This window comes from Vombatus ursinus, unplaced genomic scaffold (genome assembly GCF_900497805.2).
Source record: "Vombatus ursinus unplaced genomic scaffold, bare-nosed wombat genome assembly UNPS02014798.1, whole genome shotgun sequence".
NCBI classification, from domain to species: Eukaryota; Metazoa; Chordata; class Mammalia; order Diprotodontia; family Vombatidae; genus Vombatus; species Vombatus ursinus.
In genome coordinates, this window is record NW_020954576.1 from 16,440,074 (window position 1) to 16,448,990 (window position 8,917).

Sequence of the window (8,917 nt, forward strand, 5' to 3'; positions counted from 1 at the left end):
AATTTTACAGCTGAAGAGGTTAAAACCCCAGAAATTTTTCTCCAAAGAGGTGAAATGATTTCTCCAAGGTCACACATTTCATTTCCATTAGAAAGAAGATCTATTTATCTGGACTACCCAGTTTAGAAGTCACTCAATTTCACCACACAAGAGGTTACTTCTGCAGAATAGAAGAGAATACACTATTTTGGGGGTGTTGCAAATAAATGCCTCCCTAAAAGCAGCAGAACAGAGTAGATAACCTCCCAAATCCTTACTAAGTCCTATTCATGACCACCACTCTCCATCTGTTAGATGGAAAGTTGGAATGGTACAAGATAGTGTAATAAAGGCCTCTATAGTTTGTACAGGTTCAGGAGCAGTTGATTCAATTCAGCAAGTATTGTGTTTTTACTATATACAAAGTGTGAGACAATATTGTGTAGTGGAAAGATTGCTGAACTTGAAGTCAGGAATTTTGAATTAAAATCTCAACTCAGTCTCATACTACCTATGTGACCAAGGCCAAGTCATTGAATATCCATGAACAACACTAACAACTCTCCAAGAGTATAAAAGATAGATGGGTTCCCATTTTTCTTGTTGGAGGAAGTTCCTTCCCCCCCCCCATTCCCCTCCCCACACAAAATACATGGCCTTGGTATTGTTTTAGGTAAAAGGTACTGTTGTTATTCAGTTGTTTCAGTCATGTCTGATTCTTCATAACTCTTTTAGGGTTTTCTTGGCAAAGAAACTGGAGTGGTTTGCCATTGCCTTCTCCAGCTCTTTTATAGATGAGGAAACTGAGGCAAATAGGGTTAAGCAGCTTCCCTAGGGTCATACAGCTAGTAAGTGTCTGAGTTCAAATTTGAACTCAGGTCTTCTTGACTCCAGGCCTGGCAGTCTATACACTGTGCCATCTAGATGCCCTAGAAAAGAAATATGAAATGCTTCACAAATTTGCTGCATTCTTATGCAGGGGCCATGCTAATTTTCTCTGTACTGTTTCAGTTTTAGTATATGTGCTACTGAAGTGAATATAAAAGGCACTCAGAAATAGGAAAACAAAAATAATGGAAAAACTGACATGGTCCTATCTCAAGGTACTTATAATTTTGTATTGGAGATAAGGTATATACACAAATAATTATAAATTAGAATATGCAGATCAATTACTAGAAATTTTTATACTTGGGGAAAACTATACAATATGTACTGAAGAAAGAGAAAGTCATTGCCTCAAATCAACTTTTAAGACAAATCCATTTGGTTTGGGAAAAATATGAGACACTAACAAGTCATGCAGAGGAGAGGGACAAGGGATTCAACCCATTTGATAGCTTCCTATTTTAATTACTGATCCTTGCTTAGAGTCTATTAAACTAAATTATTCTAATACTTCTGAAAAACCATTAAATGCTGTCAGTGCCCTTTCAATTTTGGTACTCTGTAGCAAAACCCCAGTTCCTTCACACTAGTTATTGCTCTACTACAGCCGTATACAGATACATGTACATGCTTCTGAGAAAATAAGTACAAAAATATGAGAAAAAAACTATGAGAAAGTTGAGGAGGGAGGTCTTAATTCTTGCTGAGGGGGATCAAAGAAGCCTTCACGGAGGAGGGAATATCCCTTTCCTCAGAGAACAAAAACTTACTAGTTTTGATAGTTGTGTTATCCTCTGTATTCAGACTGTACAGATGAGGACATAATTCAGTAACTTTCTGTACAAAAAAAGTATGACCATGGTGGAGTGGGGAGGGGATTGAAGGAAGGGGTTTACCAAACTTTTTGAAAACCAGACTTTTTAACCAAAAGAAATGGTTTTATGCATTTCTACCTTCTATCCACATTATCACAAAGCTTTTTTCTATCGCCCTAAAATGACTGTCTCAGATTCTCCTTTCTAGAACTGGCCAGGCTTGCAGTGAATGAGTAGGATGTAACAAATAGCCCAGGCTGGAAATTTCACTAGTTATTTCCAAATGAAATTACGCTAGTTTAATTCTGCCTTGGATTAGATACTGTTTATATTAAAATGGAGTAATGTGTCCTTTCCAAATCTTTGAAGTAGGCATCACATATAATTGGCCTTATAAAAATAAACTGACTAGCCAATCAGACCATCCATCTAATCTGTTTCAGGAAAAAAATATTAATGTGGTAATGTTTTGGTTTCACCAAACCTCTGTATATTTAGATTAAAAAAAAAAAGAATTATTTGTTCCTGAAACTTTTCATTTTTCCATGATCACCCTCCCACTTAATTAGAGCCACTATTCTCCAGAGAACTATAATAAAAGGGAACTTTTTCCCCTTCTAACTTGGTGCAAACTTGTGATATGCAGTCAATATTGATACTTTCCTTAAAATGTTTCATGTCCTTATTTCTAGGACAAATGAAGGGCTAAATTTAAAAAAAAAAACAACAATGAAGAAATGCTTTAGTAACAACATGTAAACAGATCTTATTTCACTAGAATCAAAAATAATGACAGGCTCGTACTTTTCATGCTTGGTTTCAGGCCCCTCAATTTTGAATTTTTCCAAAGTTGAAACATTTATTTCTTTCATCCCTACAAAAATAACTTGACTACTTCTCTGTTTTCTTCTTTGGCTCTTATTCCTCGTCTCTTCACTGGCTGCCTTTTCTCTTCCTGCACCTTAAATATGATATTCCTACAATACTCTGGCCTTCTCAGCCCTCTTCTCTCTTGTCTCTATGGTCCTTCTTTGGCAATCACACCCATTTCCATGTTTTCAGTAGTCCCCTATGAGGTTGACTTTAAAAATAAATCTCCAGGTTAGATCTTCCTCTTGAGTAGCCAACCAGTATTTCCAACTACATTGAGGACATCTCAGCATCAATGTCCCATCACCACCTCCAGCTCAAAATTGAAAATTTTCTTCCAAAACCTACTTCTCCTGACTTCCCTGTTTCTATCAATGTTAGCATCATTTGCACAGCTACTTATACTCAGAACCATAGAGGCATCTTTGATTCCTCCCTCAAGAACCATGTTGTAACTTTGCTTCTCCTTGCCCACCCCATGCCTACGTAGCGCAAAGCTTTGCCCATAATTGACGCTTGATAAATAGTTGCTGAATTAATGAATGAATGAATGGCTTCTCTCAATTGTCCACATTCCATCCCTCTAAGATTTCCTCCCATTTACACCGCATATATCTTGTGTGTACATGATTGTTTATATGTTGCCTTCCCATTTAAATGTGAGCTCCTTGAGGGCAGGGATCTTTTTATGTTTGTTTGTTCGTTTTTGTTTTTCCTTTCTTTATATCCCCAATGCTTGGCACATTTAGAATTCTTAATCAGTGATTAAGTTAACAATCAGTGATTGTTGATTGACTGACAGGTATCTCTCAAAATGATCCTCTTCTTTCAGTTTCTACTGATGGCAGTCCGGTCCAGTTTTTTTTACCTTTCATTTAGACTATTTGAAGAGAATCTTTTTATAAAACATTTTTACTTCATTAAACATTTCCTAATTATATATAAAATGTTTTTTAACAATAATTCAAAAAATTTTGAGTTCCAAATTATCTCTTTTCCTTCTGCCTCCCCCCCAAGGCAAGCAATTGATTTTGATTATACATGTGAGGTCATGTCAAACACATTTCCATATTAGCCATGTTGCAAAAGAAAACACAAGCAAAATAAAACAATACAAATAAAGTAAAAAAAGCATACTTTAATCTGCATTCAGAATTCATCAGTTCTCTCTCTGGAGGTAGATAACATCTTTCATCATGGGTCTTTTGGAATTATCTTGGATCATTGTCTTGATCAGAATAGCTAAGTTTTTTCACAGTTGAGCACCCTTACAATTTTGCTGTTACTATGTACAATGTTCTGGTTCTGTTCACTTTACTTTCCATGAATTTGTATAGGTCTTCCCAAATTTTTCTGAAACTATTCCCGTAGACTCTTAATTAATTTTCCTGTATCTAATCTTTTATTCCTATAATGCTTCCTTCCTATCACTGACAGATTAATCTTCCCTGAGCAAGTTTTTTTCTCATGTAACTCCTTTGATCAAAAAACATCAATGATTTCCCATTACCTATTAGATAAAGTCAAATTTACTTGAATTAAGGTCACTCACCTTGTCCAATTTATCTTACCAATCATATTTTTCCTCCCACAATTTACATTGTAGTCAAATTAAACTGTTTTCTGTTCCCCAAATATATTCTTCCAACTTCTACTTCTGTGTATGTGCTCAAATCATTCCACCACACTCCAGAGAGTAAAGACTACCAGACCACAACAGGACCTGCTTCTCTCAATAGCCACAGTCCAAACCACCCCGCCCCCTCTTCCCTACCTACTCAGAGTTTCACCACTGTACTCCTAAGGGCCACTGGATCATTGGAGTCTCTTTCCTTAAAACCTCATCCTACTTCCTCATTAGGTCGCAGTTGGATCTCCCTTCCAAACAATTGTGGACTCAGCTCTCTTGTGACTCTTGACCGTGGAGTCAACATCACCATTTATACCTTGCTCTGCCACTATATCCTAATTACCTCTGGGTTTTGTCCTCCAATCCATCATGGTACCCTAAGGAACACTGGGCCTTTCCATTGACTGCAGCTAAACTCTCCTACATGTGTTGTCTCCTTTAATAGATTGGGAGTTCTTTGTGACCAAGGACTGTCTTATATTTATGTTTGTGTTCTCAAAGCATACAACAGTACTTAGCACATTGTAAGTGTTTAATATAAAGGTTTTCCATTTGATTTCATTCCTTTAACATGAATTGTCATGGTGACTATACTGTGCTTCCATACACATACACATCTACCCTTTGAGATTCCAGATCTTCTTAAAGTCCAGCTCAAATACCTTCTCCTCCATGACACCTCTTTTGACTTCTAGCTACTAATTTTCTCTCTTGCTTTTCTCTCTGGTACCAAATTGTACTTCTCTTCTGCATTTATCTCATTCATAGTTGTACTATAACAATTTTATGTATCTAGCCTACTAGATGTCATGCTCTGTAAGGGTAGAGGCTGTGTTTTATTTATCTTCATATTCTACTAGCACAATGCTTTGCACATAGTAGGTACTAAAAAATAAATGGACAGTTAGACAGTATAACTAGAACAAAACCTTTGAATTTATTTTGAGTGGGTGATATATTTTACATGACCTTGAATTTAGTTATGAAGGTTTTTTTTGTTTTGTCTTAGCAAAGCACACAAGTATAATAGACATCTAAATGTCTCAATCATATAGCTATTTAGAATGTGAAGAAGGATGAATTAGAGAGCTGCAAAAGAGAAGAGAGGTATAAGAGAGAGAGCACAATTAGGAGGTGACAGAGTATCAGGCCTTCAATGATACTCTAGCAAAGGGTTAGTGAGGGAAAGAAACAGGTTTTCCATTTGGAGAAGAAAACATTTGAAGAAACATGGCTGTGGCATGTGAAATCATGGCATGATTCTTCCAGAAAGGCAGACAGCCATACTCTTCTTATGTTTTACTGGCTACACCCAAAGGCTAATGCACCAATTTTTTTTTTTTCATTTTCATTTTCTCCCAGAGTCTTCAGTGGTTTTTGTTAAGATATAGTTAGGGTACAGGACAAGATCAGAGGTTCAAACTTCATGGATTAAAAAGTTGGGTAGGTCTCCCTCTTTCTACTACTGCCAAAGAAAAAAGTCATTGAATTATTTTTTTTCAAAAACTCAGTTTAGTTTTATCAACATCATTAAATACTATGTGTAACAACACCCTGTGGGCAGCTAGGTAGCACAATAGATAGAGGCTGGGCCTGGAGTCAGGAAGACTCATCTTCCTGAGTTCAAATGTGGCCTTACTAGCTTACATACTTACTAGCTTTGTGACCTTGAGCAAGTCACTTAATCTTGTTTGCCTCAGTTCCTCATCTGTAAAAATGAGCTAGAGAAGGAAATGCCAAAGCACTCCAGTATCTTTGCCAAGAAAATGCCTGGACATGACTGAAAACGACTGAATAGTAACAATAAAAAAAGATACTATACTAAACTCTGAGGGGAAAACTTATATTCTAATGGGGGTTCCAACATGTAAATGGAAAATGAAATATAAAATCAGTTGAGGAAGAAGAGAGCACTAACATCTGAAAAGTTTCAAGTATAGTGCCCAGAAAAATAACTTCATCTGAAGAGATTTACTTCTGCTTTCTATTCCTTTCTACCCCTTTTCTCTGATAAAATTAACCAGAACTAAGCTTTAATTCCTAGAGGTTCATTTCAAATAGTCACAAATGACTGATTCCATGGAATTTTAAATTGAAAGCACCATTTCAGTGTTTGCATAGACAATGAAAGGGAAGATTTTGAATGAATTCAGCAACAAAGCATAGAAAAAAGAGACAGGAGTTGCTATATTAAAAAATGGTTTCTGGAAGTCACCCAAGGATGCTTACTTTAGAAAAATCTTGGGGTTAACTTGCCCCCCAGAATATCTTCTAGAAGAGGTTTTGTATCAGGGCATCTCTATGATACTGATGGATTAGAAATGTAAAGGGTCCTCTGTGTAGTGCCTTTTAATTTACTCCAAATCACATTATAAGAATGTTCTGGAGGAATTCTGTGAATCCAAGAAGGTCATTCCTCCATTAGTGGAGAGAGTTTCCACACTAGTGAGTCCCCCATACCAATGAAATCATAGTTCCATATGCCCCTCCCCCCCAAAAAATAACATTAAAGCGGTGTCATACTGTGGAGGGCCTTTAATGTTGGAATAAAAAGACTGGGGTTTATGCTATAGCAAACCATTGGTGGGTTTGGGTTGGTTGGAGTGCTATGACCCTTCTCTCGCTGCTAAGGATTCCCTCTCATCTCTGGTCCAATGCCCTGATGTCCTGGCATATCAGGTTTATAGGAACATGGCAGATAAAGCAAAGGCCTAGTTAGGTGAGCTGTGCCTGGGCTATGGGAGCACTGGCTGACTTTTCCATTTTGTGTTTCTCAAGCGTAGATGACCAATCAGCAACTCTGAGATGGATACCATGGGCAGTTTTGTGAATTCAAGAGGTTAGTGCTTCTGGATTTCTCAGGCTCTGCTAGATGTACTATAAAAAGAACTCTTTCTACACCCCTTACAGATCTTCATGGAGGAGAGGTGGCAGGCAGGAGGCAGCCTGCAAAAAGAGGGGTCAGGCTATATTGTCTCATTGTCTCTGACTAATTCTACCACCTATCACAAAGCACTGAGGAAAATATTTAAAGCTTAAGTTACCCTGCGGACACTTAACCTTCTGTAACTGTTTCCACATCTGTAAAATGGGCATAATAATAGCACCTTTATTCCAAAGCCATTGTGAGAATCAATTGAAATGACATCTAAAATGCTCTGCAAACCTTAAAGTACTATGTAATGCTAATGATTATAGTAATAGCAGCAGCAATAGTAGTAGTTATATTTCACTTGGTTCTGCACTGTGCAAAATTTCCTCTAGGTCCATGTTTTTGAGCAAGCCACCCAAGTCAGGGATTGAGATCCTTCTCTAGCTGGTATTTATCTGGGATACATCTCCTCCAAGAGGCTCTGGAATAGGTGTAGAGAAGATACCTTCTGTAGTAAATGTGGCAGAACCTCAGGAATCCAGGAACACTGTCTTCTCAAATTCACAAAATTACCCCCAATATCCATTTTAGAGTTGCTGATTCATCACTTATGCTCAAGAAACACAAAATGGAAAAGTCAGTCAGTAGCCCCATGGCCCTGGCCCAGCTCACCTAACTAGGCCTCTGCTATAGCTGCCATGTGCCTACAGTTGCTGTGTTTCTGGGGTGGGGAAAAGGATGTTGTCCTTCTCTCCAGCCCCTTGTGATAAATCTACTGAAGGGGAGCTACTTGTCACATAAGAGAGTGGAAGGAAGAATGCTAGTTGGAAGTTGTATCTTCTTTTTGAAGTGATGCAGCTGCTCCCCCTCCACTGAAGTCACTGAAGTAAGGCACCAGTATAATGATTGGTTCTGTTTAGTTGTTTTTCAGTCACGTCTGACTCTTTGAGACCCCATTTGAAGTTTTCTTAGCAAGAATACTGCAGTGGTTTGTCATTTCCTTCTCTAGCTCATTTTATAGATGAGGAAACTGAGGCAAACAGGGTTAGGTGGTTTGCCCAGGGTCACGCAGCTAGTAAGTATCAAAGGCTGGATTTGAATTCATGTCTTCTTGACTCCATGCCCAGCCCTCTGTCCATTGCACTACCTAGCTGCCTCAATGATTGATTTATCATCCCCCAAACCATATAAATCGATCATCATTGAGCCAGCACTTTGTTGGCCAGAAGTAGTTCTGTTCATACTTCATGAGAGTGCAGCACCACCGTCTTCCCCTTAGAGTCACCAGGCAATAGGAAGTTCTAAAGGGTTGTTCAGAAGTGTAATGACGTGACCTTATCTGCAATAAAGAAATTGAATAATGACAGTGATATGAAGGATGGATTGGGGGCAGATCTGGGATGGGATTTATCATATATCTGAGTCATGGTGAACAAGTACTAAGAAACTCAGTTGACCTGGATCTCCCCAGATATTCCTATGACAATATAGCTAATCAATTGTGTACACATCAGTTCTTTTAAAGATGTAGAACATTTTAATATAATAGGAAATTAGTCAAACTGATGCCAAAGTCAAATTATTTAGTCAGTTACCATGCACCTCGAAATGTCTGGTTTTTTTTTTTTCAGTAGCGATTTGCACTGCTCTATCTGCCTCCTATTGCTTAGTCTGCCTTGAGACCAAGGGCACAGATTTGCAAGATGATCAGTTAGAAGAACGAACATAGTCTATGGCCATGAAATTGATCCCTATAGTTATAGAACTTCTTTCTTTGCCTGCGTTAGTTCTTAACTAACAGCTTTTTAGTTACAGGCACAGTGAGTCAAAGCATTTGGGTAATGGAGAGAATATTTCACTTTT

The 8,917-nt window shown here is 37.9% G+C and overlaps 1 non-coding gene across 1 annotated transcript; it reads right to left on the minus strand.

The window, feature by feature from the left end:
* Positions 1-915: 915 nt before the first annotated feature.
* Positions 916-1,020, minus strand: LOC114050257. Its single transcript, XR_003569964.1, has one exon. It is a non-coding gene; the product is annotated as a U6 spliceosomal RNA (small nuclear RNA).
* Positions 1,021-8,917: the final 7,897 nt, after the last annotated feature.